Below are 16807 nucleotides of genomic sequence, written 5' to 3'. Positions count from 1 at the left end.
ATGATCTGTAAACCATATGTATTTTTAGTATCACACTACACATTAATTTCCCCCCTTTTTGTTAGTATAAATTGGCAAAGGTACGAAAACTAGTGGGATCCTCATGAAATTTTCACAGAGATAGTTCATGACCAAAAGAGAATACCATATCAACTTATTTAGATGCCATCATAAATCCGAAGCTAAATGCATTCATCAAGGAGTTTATAAAGATACAAGATAACCCCTAATATTCCATAGCCGCACTCCCCATAAAGATTTGGCAATTAAGCACAAGTTCAAAATGAACTCTCCCCCATAGAATGTCATTCCCGAAAGAACAATAAATGAGACCTTACTTTAACAAGAAAAGAAGGATTTCTTTTGGATAACTCAAATCACATGAAAACATGAATTTGCATCCAAAATATTCAATTGAATTATCCACAAAACAATTCATGATTAATCCAATCGAAAAATACAACCAAATTAATCACAAGAAAACCCACGATTAATTTAATTGGAATACACAACCAAATTAACCACAACGTGATCAATTCAATTGGTCATGCTTGACATAAGAGAACTTACGGAGCAATGACTAAACTAACCACAAGAGAATGATCAATTTAGTTGGTCATGCTAAAATATAAGGAACCTTATGGAGCAACACAGTATATGCACAAGGATGTAGATCGGAGATCGACCAATACGGCGGAATAAACAAGGATTCATTCTATTTTACATCACTATTTCCACAATGACATATAATAGACCTAATCCTTGTTTATCCTTTCTTCCATCAAAACAATGACATAAAAGGTGTTAGAGCATTGCTCGTTCGAACTCGCATGCGTTGCTATCTCAAGCATGTTTGTCAATGTTAGTGATCAAAACTATAAGTCTTGATTTCTAGTCTACTATAGCTAAGGTCTCGGACTAGGATAAAAAGTGTAGTTGAGCTCAAGAACTCCATGGAAATCATCATACAAGACGAAGGACTACTCAAGGAACTGGTGGATCTTCACCGACTAAAAGGTATGTGGAGACTTGAACTTACCTATCAATCAAAAGTCTATTTATATCCTATGTTGAGACAAAAGTCGTTTTGCTATATAGACTTAGATTATACATATTTGCTATTTCGAACCGAGTTTGTCTCGCCTATCTATTTCTCGAAATATGTGTTGGTAAGCTTTCGCTGTAACCAAGTTCATCTTTACCTAGTGACGAAAGTCATGAAAAGTTTCAATCACTTTGGAAATTGCTTACTTTGACGAAAAATAGTTTGTGAATAACAACTATAGAATATCAACGTCCTCTAAGAATGTTCCAATGATTGAAATGAGAGTTTAGATTATATAACCATTGGAGGATATAATCATTGTTGTGAAAACACATATATGTATAAGTCCTTATTCCTTGAACCGAAGTTTGCGAACTTTGTTGATCAAGAGAACCGGCATGGTGGCGTGATCCAAGTCCGCGAACTCAGTCCACGAACTGGCGGAAGTTCTTGTCCCGAGAATTTCTGCTGGAGTTGTTGAACTCCGTCCGGGAACTTAAGTCCGCGAACTTGAGTAGGTTATATCTAAAAACGATGTTTGTGAACTTATTCTTATATAAACTAAGGAATGCAAATTGCAAACCGTGGCTATATAGTTAATGAACTGATTCGAGTGAATCAAATCGTTTTTGCTTCGATTGCGTCTTGTGTAGTTACATAAGATTTCCTTGCAATTGAACAACTCTCTAACTAGTTCATTTGAGTCACTTTAACTAGTTATGGTAAAGAAGAATATGGTTGATATGAAAGTGATCATATGTCTAACCATTTGGTTGACTATTGTTGAACCAACAAATGTACAAGTTTGGGTACGGTTACACAAGCCTAGAAACGTGCATTTCATTTGTATGTAACAAGCTAGTTTTCGATCTAACGGTTGAAAGATATTAGCTTGAATCTAAATCAGGTTTTCATCTAACGATGAATATTGAATGCTTGGTTACCAAGATAACATTGATTGCAAACCCTGATATGAAAGACCATATAAGGGAGAACTCTAACAACTGGGAAACCTAATCCCCACACCTTGTGTGTGATACTAGTTGTGCTAAGATAGAGTCGATTCTCCTTTAACCTTTGGTTTCTTCTTCTAAACCAGGTTAACGACTTAAAGACTTCATTGGGATTGTGAACCCAGACCGATACTACTTTCTCGTAGTTGTGTCATCTGATCTTGTCGTTTCTATCGTACGAGTACAATTGTAATAATTGGCTTGAGATTGATATCTCCGATAGGCAAGATATAAAAGAAATCACAAACACTTCGTCTCATCATTTGTGATTCCACAATATCTTTTTCTCTGTGTCGATTAGGATTATTGTGAGGTAATTGATAATACTGGGCTGTTCTTTGGGAATATAAGTCTGGTTTATCAATTGGTTCATGTTCACCTTGATTTATCAAAAGACGGAACAAAACTCGTAGGTATATTCGCGGGAGACGGATTTATCTATTACCGTAGACTTTTCTGTGTGATACAGATTTGTTTATTAAAGTCTTCGACTTTGGGTCGTAGCAACTCTTAGTTGTTGATGAGATCAGCTAAGGGAATCAAGCACGTAGTATTCTGCTGGGATCAGAGACGTAGGAGCATAAATGTACCTTGGATCAGTGTGAGATTGATTGGGGTTCAACTACAGTCCAGACCGAAGTTAATTTGGAGTAGGCTAGTGTCTGTAGCGGCTTAATACAGTGTGTGTTCAATCTGGACTAGGTCCCGGGGTTTTTCTGCATCTGCGGTTTCCTCGTTAACAAAATTCCGGTGTCCGTGTTATTTCTTTTCCGCATTATATTTTGTTATATAATTGAAATACCACAGGTTGTGTGTTGTTCAATCAATTAGAATATCCGACCTTTTGGTTGTTGATTTAAATTGATTGACACTTGGATATTGGTCTTTGGTACCATCCAAGTTATCTCTCTAGTATTTGATAAACACTCGCATATTTCTATTTGCTTGAGTATATATCAAATCGAGAGATTCAGATATAAAATATTTGATGAACTTTTATCTAGATTGAGTCTGACTGTCTAGTTGATTCTCTAGAAAGTATATTGGAGTTTGTCCATACAGATTGCTAAGCGAAATATTGGGTGTGGTTGTTGTACCCCCGCTTTTTCAATTGGTATCAGAGCAGGCAAACACGTTCAAGACCTTACAAGTCTGTGATTGTAGCGATCTGACTCTATGGACAGTAATGTTATCTCAATAAATGCACCATCAGATCCAGGGATTTCAGAATTCTCTTCTATGACTGCTTTAATAAAATCTGTTGAAGAAATTCTATCTAAACCTCCACCAATTTTAAAATCCCTTGAAGTTTTTTCAGGGTTTGAAAAGAAGCTTGAGAGCTTATCTCTTGATGTTGAGTTATACCTCCAGAAAGAGCAAGAATCTCTTGACAGGATAAATAAAGTTATGATAAATAATATTCATGTTGAGTTTGATATTGATTTACTAATCAGTAAGAGCAATGCTCCTCCTCTGCGTAATCCAATTAGTTGTGATAAACTAAACGAATTACAAAAGGAGTTTAAATCTCAGTTATCTGAGTGTATCACCTCAAAGCATGAATTGATTCGTTACTCAATTCTTGATACTTCCTATCAAGATAGTAGTATTGTCTTCTTTTATGAACAATCTAGGACGTCTCTTTTTATCAAAATAGTTTCCCTTCGTAGTACTAAAAACTATCTGCAGAAACTGTTTTTTATAAGTTGGAAAACAAGAAATCAGAAACACAAATCTTTTTGGGTTCTCTTGAAGTTCTTTGATAGACTTAAAAAACAGTTCATTGGGTGTTTCTCAATACTACAAGATTTAAGAATTTTTGGAAAGAAACAAACTCTTTCTTGGTGCCATGGTGAGCAAAACATTGTCACCTCAACACAACTTGGTTGTGTTGAAAGTGCATCCTCACCAAGAAATGCCCTGCTATGTATACGGTGAAGGAAGCACAACAACTGGGGCACACAGATTATATTCGGTATGGATGTAGAATTCAATTGGAATTTTCTAAAAAGGTATGTCTATAAACTTGAGCAAGTTTTATGTTTTTATTACTTGTTTGAGTACTTATAATGATCTGTGTTTAAGGTTCTTAAATGTTTAGGTTTGAAAACATTAGTTCGGGATGTTTGAACTTCATGGTACACATACCAAGTATGCATAACATCATTTAAAACCAAAATCCAGGGGTTTAAGTTCGCAAACCCCGTCTGCATACTGCTCCAGGATACGAAAATTCGTTTGCAAACCCGTATGCATACTTGACGTCGATATTCGGTAAACTTGTTTTGGACGTTACTTCTTCGTTCGAACTCGGATTGACCTAATTCTATTTGCACTCTCTTCCTCTTTGAATTCTCTCCAAAATGGAGATGAGAAACCTTGAATTTGGATGAGTTAAGATTGGTATTTGTCCTGTTTCTTGTTTTTGAGTATTTTGCTCTGTTTCGTTGCACTTGTTCCACTTCTCTTGAACTTGGGCACTTGGATGCTTGGAGTACTACTCTTCTAAGCTAATTTGTAGCTTTTACAAGAATGTTGTTGGTGAATCACAAAGAAGGAAGTTCAAGAATTGAAAGTAGTACGCAGTGCTATGGAATTCTTGAATATTCACAATCATCATTGGTGAACTATGGTGCATAGTCGTTATTGAATTTGTATGTTCTTCTTTGATTAAGAAAATCTTTTTATACGCCTTTGGTAGCTTTTATTGGTGTAAATCCATGCGAAAAAGATTGATTCTACCCTATAAGGAAAAATTATCTTGTATGTGCATTACGAGTTTGTCTTGTTGCCTAGGAAACTTCTTATGAGAATTTATTCTTATTTTTGAGAAGGATTACTAGAGTTTGGAATAGCCATTATTGTGATTACACATAGCTATGTCCAATGTTTTCATCTTCGTGTTTTTAGATTTATTGGTTTAAACTCTAAATTTGTTTGGAAGATGATTTTTTGCATTATTAATCTTTATGATTTTATATATTGCAATATTGTTATGGGATATGTGTGTTTACGTCCGTGAACTTAGACTGTCCCATATCTTGTCAAAAGTAAAGTCTTTCGTATGTCGATATGCATGTATTGATAAAAGAATGAATAGACTTTTGACAAATACAAAAGTTAAGTCTATTATGTCAATTATTGATGGAAGATAGGTTAAAATATATTGTTTGCAAGGATTATGTCTATTGAATGTCGTTATACGAATAATGATGGAAAATAGAATGAATCCTTGTATATTCCGCAGTATTGATCTTCCCTGATCCATATTTTATGAATTACTGTGAGGCTCCGTAAAGTGTCTTATGTTGAGCATTGAACGACCAAGTTGATTATTTTTATGATTAGCTATGTTGTTGTTCCATGAGGTACTTTATGTCGAGCATATTCAACTAAATTAATCATCTTGTTTGGTTATTTAGTTGTTGCTCCGCAAGTTTTCTTATGATGAGCATGACGAATTAAATTGATTACTTTTGTGATTAGTTTGGTTGTGTATTTCGATTAGATTAATTATGGGTTCTCTTGTGATTAATCTAATTGTATATTTTTCAGTCTCCATAAGTTCACTTACGTTTGAGCATTTTTCGATTAAATTAATCATGGGATCTCTTGTGGTTAGTTTAATTGAGTATTTTGGATTCAAATTCATACTTGTATGTGATTTGTAATGTCCAAAGAAATCATTCTTTTCTTTCGAAATTAAGGTCTCTCTTGTTGTTCCTTCGGGAATGACATTATATGGGGGAGAGTTCTTAATTGAACTTGTGCTTAATTGCCAAATCTTTCTGGGGAGTGCGGCTGTGGAATATTATAGGGGTTATATTGTATCTTTACAAACTCCTTGATGAATGCATTTAGCTTCGGCTTTATGATTGCATCTAAATAAGATGATATATTTTTGCTTTCTTTTGGTCAAGAAATGTCTCTTTCGGAAATTTCATTAGGATCCCGTTCTTGTACCTTTGCCAATTTTATTGAAAAAAAGGAGGAGAATTAATATGTAGTTCACACTACAAATACATATGGTTTTCGGATCATTATGTAAGGGGGAGTGGTTTCCATGTGAGATAGAGTATTGACTAAGGGGGAGGGATACATATCACCATAGTATTGTTGTTGAAGTTGTGATACAATTGAACTTTGACGCTGTGTAATGATACTATGACACATGTTTATGGGTGAAAATTATTCCTGCCGAATTTGGTAATTTGGGGTGTGTGGATGAGGAATGATCTAAACCTTAAAAAAATGCAATGCACGGAAGTGCTTTGTGATTTGAGAAATCAATCAGTACAATTCTGTCCTAAACCAAGAAATGGCCGTTCCAGACTTGCTTCAGTCACAAAGTGAAGGAGATGGGGTTGATCTTAGGGAGGAAAGCGAAGAAGGTGTTGAGATTGTGAAGGTGTTGGCTATGTATGACTTGTATCAGAAAGCTGAACTGGCTTGCAGAATGTAAGCTATCAGTTCCAGTGTTTGAATACGGTTGTATCAACACTTGCTTCTGTTGTATTGTCTTGTCGAAATAGGGAGGAGAACCTATTTATACAAGTCATTGAGCCTTACTCACGTATCTCGTGGGAAGTGGAGAAAGTGGAGTGATGGAGTAGTGGAGTTGCGGGTGTTAATGTTACACGATCAGTCTTTCCCACTTCTCCCATCATCACTAACCGTCCATGACTTCCTGACACGTTCTTGTGATGACGCGTTGTGCGCTGCACGCTGTAAACCGCCAGACCAATGCCCCAGTATGTATCCCCCAGTTTTTGACATGATTGATGTCTCGAGTGTGTGGATCGTGGGACCCACATAAGGTGGCATGTAATGCTAGGTTAAATAACTAAGTTATTTGGAATTTGATACTTGTAAAATATCACGTGAATTCTATGCATGTAATGCATCGAGTATATTCAGCATGTATGAAGCATCGCTGTTTTAAGGCTTAATGGAGTAAGTCACGGTTAAGCGTTTTAAAATAGATGCGTGTCTAGCCATCTTCAAATGATCGTTTGGGGCTGTACAGGTAAGTCCTGACTTGACCGATCACTTGGTGTGGTAGAGTGGCGGATGGTAATCACCACAACACCTCATTGACCAGTTAACTCCTGACCAGGGTTGTATAACCAAGCAGGTGAAGTTGAACGGACGAGATGATCTTTGAGACACTCATCTGCGACCGTTAGTGGAATTAGGGTTTATGAAGAGGTGCACAAGCATCACTCTTCAGCTTGGTCGAAACCAAGCTTGGGACGCAATTTTGGCCGGGCCGATCGTGCATGCGTGTAGACGACATGCCGGTGTAGGCGCCCATACCTCATTGTCTCATGAAAGTGTGATCTAAGCCACTCAATTTGTCCGGCGAAGTTGAGTGGTTGAGATTAATTTGCGATAGAAATCCGGTGCCGCAAAAGCCGCGCGTCATGCCAACTTCGGGAGCGTGTTTCGAGACGACCAAGCTTGGTAGGTCTTGGCCGATTAGTCTGGTATACAGACGGCGGGCTGGTGTACACGTTCATACCTTAATACCCCATAGAAACATGAACTGAGCCACTCAATTTGTCCGGCAAAATTTAGTGGTCGAGATTAGTTTGCAATTGGTAGGTGTGACCACGCCTAGTTTGGGCGTGCGAATCGAGACGACCAGGCATGATATGCCTTGGACGATCGGGTGTGGAGATACGTGGGCCGACAATGATCATGTTGATACTCACTGGACTTGCTTAATCGACTCCTACACCCTTCGTTCGATCAGGTGAAAATGGACGGTCGTGATCGAAAACCCTAATTAGGGTTTTTCCAGCCGTGCGTCATGACTTGTTTGGGCGCACGAATTGGAATGACCATCCATGTTTGGTCCTGAACGATCGGTCATGTATGTAGGCGGGCCCACGGTGTTTGTGTTGACATGCTCTGAGCCCTTTGAATCTACATATACACCCTCCATCTATGCCTGCGAAGATGGATGGTTGAGACTGATTTGCGACACATGTAATGTGCTGCAAACCCTAATTTAGGGTTTCTCGTCCACGCTGCTTTGGCTGGACGAATTGGCAAGCCATGCTACCCATTTGGGGAGGCCGATTATGCGGATCCGCATTGGTCCAGTGTTGAACATTCCAATACCTGCTTGAGGGTTATGGATTCGATCTAAGCCATCCAATCATGCTGGTGAAGTTGCATGGTCGTGATCGTTTCTGAGACTGATACGGACAGTCCAGATGCTCGATCGGGCTAGTATAACACTCCGAGAGTAATAGCCTGTACGGGTATTTCGTAAATGCCTCCTTATTTAATGCTTGGAGATTCGTGTTGCTCTGCTGAGAGCGATCACTCAGTCGTCATGTCGCACCAATAATGAGAATGGAGCAGTACAGGAAATACAAGGTTGGTCATGCATTAATTGGTAATGCTATAAGTTTATAGTGAAGAAGTATTCTCCACTTTATCAGTTGCTTTATCCTTTGCAAGATGTTAGCGCATAGTTTTGGCTTTTACAATTTTAGTCTTAATTGAAAATCCACCATCAACATTAAGTCCCCTGCCTAGCACATAATGGTTACACTATTGTGGGAAAGACAGGATAAAGGAAGTGTACCCGGAAGAACTTTGACCGACCGCTAGTAGTTTCTCATGTAAACGCCGTCGTGCAAGCATGAAATCCTTTGGTGGGACCGGTTTCCTTCCTTGGGTGTTTGAATCAAAAGAGGAATCCTTTTCCTATTGGGATTCTTCCAATTTTTGTTTATAAAGGGGCCGACCCTTTTATTTTTTCTCACGATTTTTTTTTTGTTTGGAGCTCCCTTCTCTGTCTGCAGCTTCTGCCGCCGTTCACACCGCCCGCCGCCGGAGCTCGTTGCCGCCGTCCGTCCGTCCGCAACAAGGTAAGCTTTCCGTTTTTTTTTTTTAAGAAAAAAACCCTAATTTCTTAGGAAAACCTTTTGCAAGATATATCATAATTAGTTCTTCCACCGAAATTGATAGTAAAAACTCCCAATATTTGCTAGGATTGCTTGGTCGTGAATCCATGAATATGTTGTTTTTGCTTCTTTTTCATCGTTGCATGAAAACCTAGGTTTTTAGGTTGTAGCTTGGAAAGAAATTTGGCTTGAGTTTCGTAAACACGATTCCCATGAGTATAAGAAAACCGTGTTATAAATACGTGCACATGAACGCGGCCCCACCATGCGTGTTTGATTGAACGTAGGTCCCACCGCATATGCCTGACTGAAAGTCGACCTCATACCAGCCTTGTGTCCTCGACCAACACCGGCTTTGTGATTTGAGTAATACCAGTATTGTATGTTGTCGTGGCTTAATACCAGTCTCGTTTGAATCCAATACCAGCCTTGTGACTTGATGAATGCCGGACTTGTGACTTGATCAATACCAGACTTGTGACTTGATCAATACCGAACTTGTGACTTGATCAATACCGGACTCGTGACTTGATCAAAACCAGCCTTATGACTTGACTTCTTTGCTGACGTGGCCCGATACCTGACTTTGACGTTGACCAACACCGGACTGATGTGACCAGTCTTGTCTTCACGTGAACCCATGTCAGTGACCTTGACCGGTCTTGGCTGCTATGAATTTATACCAGCCTGCTTGCTTTCCCGCTTTGTGTACTTCAAAGTGAATGTGTTTCTTGTCGAGTGTGACTATACATACCATGTGTTTTCATACAAGTACTGACTCTATTGTCTTTTGTAGGATAAACAAAAAGACTCTTGTTGAAATGTCTTCTAAGGATAATGCTGGTGCCAAGTCAGGGAGTGTTGACAGCCTCAAAAATATGCCGAATATAGATGATGATTTGTTCATCGTGCCTTTTCCAAACATTAGGAAACATCCTAGTCACAAGATAGTCCTGCTCTCTGGTTCAGAAAATATGGAAGCTGATTCATCCTCTTCTTCAGCACTTGTGATGAGGTTCTGTCTCCGAAGAAATGAATATCCGCCTTCACCTATTGACTTTAAGATTTGTCATACTCCACTGGGTTCTTATGAAGGATGGATGAGACGCATGCTGAATAGTAAGAGTATTAAAGCTAATTTGATCAAAGCGCAAATCCTCAATGCAGTCATGGCATCTGCTACTCTTGAAGTTAAGAAAGATGCTGCAGGCTTGATCACTTTCATTTCTAGGTGGCGCCCTTCTACTCATACATCCATATGTCGGTAGGGAGAGTAGACTATTACTTTGGAGAGCGTAGCCGCGTTGATGATCTTGCCTATCGCCGGAAGCTTCTTTTACAAGTTATTTTATGCAGAATGTCGCAATTATGATGTTATACTTCGAAAGGCGGCAGAATTCGATGATCTGGATAAGGAGGAGAAGAAATATTCGAGATGCTTTTTGTATATGGTGGATTTTCGACAAGGGCTAAAATCGTAAACTCATAATTATACGAAGCTCTGATCCAGCAATCAGACGTGAGTATCGAGACACGGGTCTCTCATCGAATTCTCAACGGAGAGTACTTTCTCTCAGAGTACATGTAGATATGTAGTCTCACGACTGGACAACGGCATATCTCATGAATATTGAATACTTTCAGTGATTATTTCTATATAGTATCACGAGATGGACGGATCCTAGACAGCTTTCTCTGCTAGTATAGAGCGATAACGTCTTCAGGAACAAACAACGAGTTTACCCTGACTATATAAAGGATATGACTTACCGACAAGCTCATATCGGGATAATTAATGCTCCTATACAGTTTGCTCTGCTAGTATAGAGCCACAAAGTTAATTATTCCTAATTACAATTTCTCATATTCCATGGTTGAATCCATGACTGGTCCCATGGAATGGCAATAACAATTGATCTTATTCCATGGTCGAATCCACGACTGGTCCCATGGAATGACAATAACAATTTCTCCTATTCCATGATCGAATCTGCAACTGGTCCCACAGAATGGAAATAAACAATTGTTCTGATTCTATGATCGAATCCACGGATTGATCTCATAGAATAACAATAACTATATTATCTCATTACTCCGATTTCATGATCGAATCCACAACTGGTCTCATAAATGGTAATAGATAAATCTTAATTACTCCGATTCTATGGTCGAATCTACGATCCCATGGAATGGTAATGCTCACTTTATTATTCTGAATTCGTAATCGAATTCTCAGTTGATCCTATGAATTAATAATAAACATCTTATTACTAAGTTTTGTGAATTATTCTCCACTGAATTCCACAATTAGTAATAAATAATCAACAACCGGGCGTCTGAGTTACCTCTAAGTAAGCCCCGATTCAAATGGTGAAGGTGTATTCAACGATGGTACACTAACAGTCACCGCACGAACGAGTATTTCAAAAATACAACGAAACGATGAACCTATGCAAAATAGAGAAGAAAATAATAAATAATTAAAAATATTGACCGGGGTGCTGGGAGCACGGACACACGACCATCAGACCGTGTCGTGGTCAATCCCACACTAGTTTTATATTTTTAATGCATTTTTATTATTTTCCATGATTTGATGAAAATTCTCTCATTTTAATCAAATCTCCTTCGTCTTGAGGAAACTCCTCGGTTTCATGGTACTTCCATAAATCCATAAAAAATAATATAAAATTAAGGAAAGGAGTGTGGGGGTGAACATTGGCCAACCGGCCATGCCTTGGTCCCAGTCGGCCCCACACCCCACGATTCCTTATTTTATTATTATTATTATTATTTCTCTAATTTCATGAAAATCTCTTTGATTTCATGGTATTTTTTGCACAAATCATCATATAATAATAAAATAAAATAAAATAATGAAAACTTGTTGGACCAGGCCACTAGCCGGCCGGCCATGCCCTAGACGGTCCCACACGCCCTTTGCTTTATTATTTTATTAATATTTATTCTATTTTTCCTTGAATTCATCAAATTCCTTGATTTTATGATATTTTTTTCAAATTAGGAAAAATTCCCTCAAATCATCAAAAATACCTAAAAATATTAAAAAATTATGAAAAACTCGTGGGACCGGTCCATAGCCGGTCGGCCATGCCTCCATGGTCCCACACACCCGTGTTTTTATTATTTTAATATTTTTCTTCCATGAACTCATGAAAACTCCTTCAATTCATGGAAACTCCCTAAATTCATCAAATTTCTCAAAATTCATGAATTTTTCATAAAATCATCAAAATATTATAAAATTAAGGAAAAGCACCACGTGACTGTGGTCACGACCGGCCGTCCATGCCTTGACCAGGGCGGTCCCACGCCTCCTCATTCCTTATTTTATAATTATTTTTCATCATCTTATGGTGTTTTCCTCAGTTTCGCCGAAACCCTAATTTTGACATATTTTCTCGAATGGATGCTCAATTGCACGCTAGAAAATATCAAAATTCTCAGGACTGAGATGCGGACGCCTTGGGGACACGAGCATGCTATCTTGACCGACCAAGATTGGCTCTTTGGATCACGGAAGCCGGTCCCATCAATTTTCACAGTTTTGACCTAATTTGCATAATTGCTCGTATTAGGTCCAAAACTCTTCCAAACACTTTGGATTTTCATGAAGTGATCGTCAGGCGGTCACGTGACTACCGAGGGCCGGTTTCATGACCCATGGTCGGTCCCTCACTCCGTCATAATTAATTAGGTTTTCTCACCTAAGGCTCAGACTAGCATTTTCGAATAAATGATTAGACCAGCATTTAATCATTTTTTCACCAACAAATCGTCAACTCTTCAGGAGTTCTTTGTATTTTCTCATGTGAGCATATGGACACTACATGGTTGATCCACGGTCCCATGTAGTCGCTCCCTCCTTCGTCCCATTTTTAAAATTCTGACGAATCATCAATTGATCAAATTAGGGTTTCTGAATCCAAGGATCATCATTCCAGATTCCAACCTTAATAATTTTACGACGACCTCATGGTCATTAATCTTATTAATTATGCTCGGTTCAACAACCAGTACTTTAATTAATATTTTGGTCACGCTGCCAATAATCCATCAGATGAGCAATACTTGCTCAGACGATCAAATATTCAACAATTCATCACATGAGCAACACTTGCTCAGATGATAAATATTTTCTCAAACCAAGGAATATTGGTTTAACAATCAATATTCAACGATCCATCGAATGAGCAATACTTGCTCACTTCATCGTAAGAACTATACCTCTGTCTCATGACATGTTCAATTCATGAGTTTCAGAACATCATGTTCAACTCAGCAACTACATGGAATCATCGTCCCATCAAACCACGAAGTCATCAATTGACTAACAAACCGCGAGACGTCAATCGTGTCACTTTGGGGGATATCACTTAGGGTTTTGGTCTGGCGGTTTACGACACGTGTGTTCAAACAATCGATAGAATGTGAGCAAGTCGTGCAATCAGTTGAAGGAATTCACGAGGTAGTGGGTGGAAAATCGACCAAGTCTCCACACGTTGAGCAACTGGTTTCAAACACGATCTCCACTTCCCCACTCCTTGATTCCATCAACTGTCACACTTCACGGGATCATGGTGTCTACAATTCCAACAATATAAATAAGTCTCTGAATCATGATTGAATCAGCATCAACAGTATCATCAATCTCACGTCAAACTGACAACACGAGATCATCAACTCATCAATGGAGCGACTACTCTCAATTGATCAATTTCAATCACTCAGATCTTATCATATTCAGAATTCACACACCCACAATCTTTGATTACCATTGATTCCATACATTTCTCAGCTTCTCTCCTACAGATCAACCCATCCTCTCTTGTGACCGAATTTACTCTGGAACGGTCATTGTCTTGATTTAGGCCGGAGTACTACATATTGATCTCTCGAATCTAAAGCACCCCCTTTGCAGCGGTGCATCTGTGTGAGGTTTAACATTTCGCTCGGTTCGAGGAGTCTCCTCCGTACGGCCGTCTCCTCAATTCCTTAAAAACCAGCAAATCGTTTTTCCCCATCTACAGATTGGCGACCACAGTGGGAGATCATTCTCTCGGTTGCAATCTCAATTCTCACAAGGATGGACGGTATTAGGCCTACCAATCCGGGTTTAAAATCCGATCCTAATATCGCAAGCTCTAGTGGTACCGCTGATGCCACTCCTCCGACGCAACCTACTACTACTACTGTTCCAAGCACTAGTGCTCCAGTGATCACCCCTGCAAATGAAGGCACTTGCGCCATCAACAATCTACTCTTCGTTGATCTCCTGAAGAAACCATAGGAAATCAACCTGCCATTGTTGATCTCATGAAGGTTCAGATTGACGTGGATGCAGCACAGAAAGAGTTGTGTACTTATCCAAAAACTCTCACAGAAAAGCTTGCGTCTGAAAGAACTCAACCTCAGCGCGAGAAAGGAAAAGTTAAAGAAACATCTTCAACTGCTGATCCTGAAATCTCTCCAATCCATGTTGTACATGATGAAGAATTCCGCAAAGCTGCAAATGACTCTCCAGCAATGGAACCTACAAGTTTCATCAATCACTCGTGAAGACTTGGAGCACTCTTTTGAAGATCGAGGAAAAGACAAGACATCATCTGTCCATCTTCGTCAACCTTCATATCCCGCTGCCATACGGAGGATTCCTCTTCCAAAAGGTTCTACCTCTCCAACCTTCACTTTGTATGACGGAACAGGCAATGCTCGGGAACATACTTCTATTGGGCGAACACGAACACAACCATGTCGTCCGTCTGAAGGAATTTTCAAAGTTTCTGACAGGCAAAGCATACACCTGGTACAACAACATCGCACCGGGAAGTATCACCGATTGGGGAGAGATGATTAATGCTTTCTACAGAAAATACTTCTTCGTGTCAGAGAAAGTCACTCTCTCTGATTTAGGAAGGATGTTTCGAAGGAGCAGCGAACATCCTGATGATTAAGTGAAAAGGTTCAGAATTCAAGCCTTGGACTGCCACGACCCAAACGTCACATAGCAACAACTTGTAGACTTGTGCGTCAACAAAATGATCCCGGTCTACAGAGCCTTGCTGGAAAACCTCCGGTTCCACACTTTCTCAGAAATTCATGAAGCAGCCAAAACGATCAGAGAATACTACACCTGCTTTACTGAGGAAAGTCTACAAGGTCGAGGAACCTCGGAGCAGCCGACGCATGATCAACAAAAAGTACGATGTCCAACCTTCCATGAACGTTGTTGCTAAAGGAAGAAAAAGGAAAGCTTCTTCTCAAACATGCAACATCCAACACCTCTTCCTACAAAAGCATCATGGAAGGATAACCAATCTTGCACAAACCTCGACCTGGCATCAACGAACGGGAAAATGATCGGACAGACTCAAACTTCTCATGAAGGAGTGATCGAGTTACTGGAAGTCTGGGTTCAAGACGGTGCAATCAAACTGTTTCTCATCATAAAGAGCCAACATGAAGAATCCAAGGTATTGTCACCTTCATAGACTTATCAATCAGTCGACAAGTAACTGCAATATTTTGAAGCACGTCACCAAAGAGAAGGTTGATCCACAATAGCTTCATCTGGGCACTGGAGGAGTACACAAGAATCCTCTCCCAATCATAACCTTTACACTCTCTGAACAACCTATCAAAGAGGCAGTTCAATCCTTGGTCGAACGTGAATTGCTCTATCTGTCGAAGGCACAAAAGAGAGACATGTTCACAGCACTGAACCACATCGTGTCAAGAAGTCCATTCGGGAAATACTTCTTGAGCCTCCAGCCACAAACCAAGAGATGTACGACTTGGGACTGCTTTCCAAAGTCGAAGAAACAAATTTGGAAGAACGTTGATCGATGCCGGCACCGCCATCAACATCATTCCACTGAAAACCTCAGAGCCGCAGACATCAGTCGACAAGAAGCTACTCATGCTCCCATCTCAATCAGATACCTTGAAGGAGCGCTTGGAATACTTATGGCTACATCACTCTCAAAGTGAACATAAGTTCAACACTGGACAGAAACCAAGTTTAACATAATCAGGAAGATCCAGGATATGACATGTCCTTCAGACGAGCGTGGATCCACGCTGAAAATATGGGTACTTACAGAGCGCCTTTGGTTACACGTCTCTCCAACGAAGAAAGTTCTGATCCAGAAGATTTGACGGACATTCCATCATCAGAGTACTTGGAGGAATCTCAAACTTTGACGAGGTTGAAGAAAGAACCTGCAAAATATGCACATACATCCATCAAGAGGTTCCGCACTCAGACAAGTCTCATCCCATGTCTATGTCATTTATTTCCTCACATGCTATCCTAGCATGGGGACTCAATTCTTCTAGCAACTCTGCAAGACGTTATGAATGGTAGCTTCACCACATTAGTATTTTACCAAGTGGTTGAATCTGACGCTCCTCCGAATCAAGCACTGAAATATTCATTACCGAGATGATGTCCAAACATGGAAAAGAACACTTTGGGTGTTTCTCCTGCAAGTCCATGTGTTCCACAAAATCAGAAATCTCTGATGTCTGCACAAGTGTCGAATCCCACTACCGCAATGAAAGGTATGATGAATCAATGGAAGATATTCCAGGGCCGAGATGATCAAACATTTGATGCTTAAGGAATATACGCTTCAACGCTCAAGCATATAAGAAACCATCAAATTGTACTCTCAATCAAAGAGTACATCTTCAGTACAAATATCTCGACGATGACACATTGATTCAACACCAGCACATCAAAGTGTAACTAAACGATAAGTCTTCATTATCCCATGATAAGACTTCTGAAGCATATGCAACATCAT

The sequence above is a fragment of the Papaver somniferum genome, chromosome 1 (assembly GCF_003573695.1).
Source record: "Papaver somniferum cultivar HN1 chromosome 1, ASM357369v1, whole genome shotgun sequence".
NCBI classification, from domain to species: Eukaryota; Viridiplantae; Streptophyta; class Magnoliopsida; order Ranunculales; family Papaveraceae; genus Papaver; species Papaver somniferum.
This window is presented reverse-complemented; position numbering follows the sequence as displayed.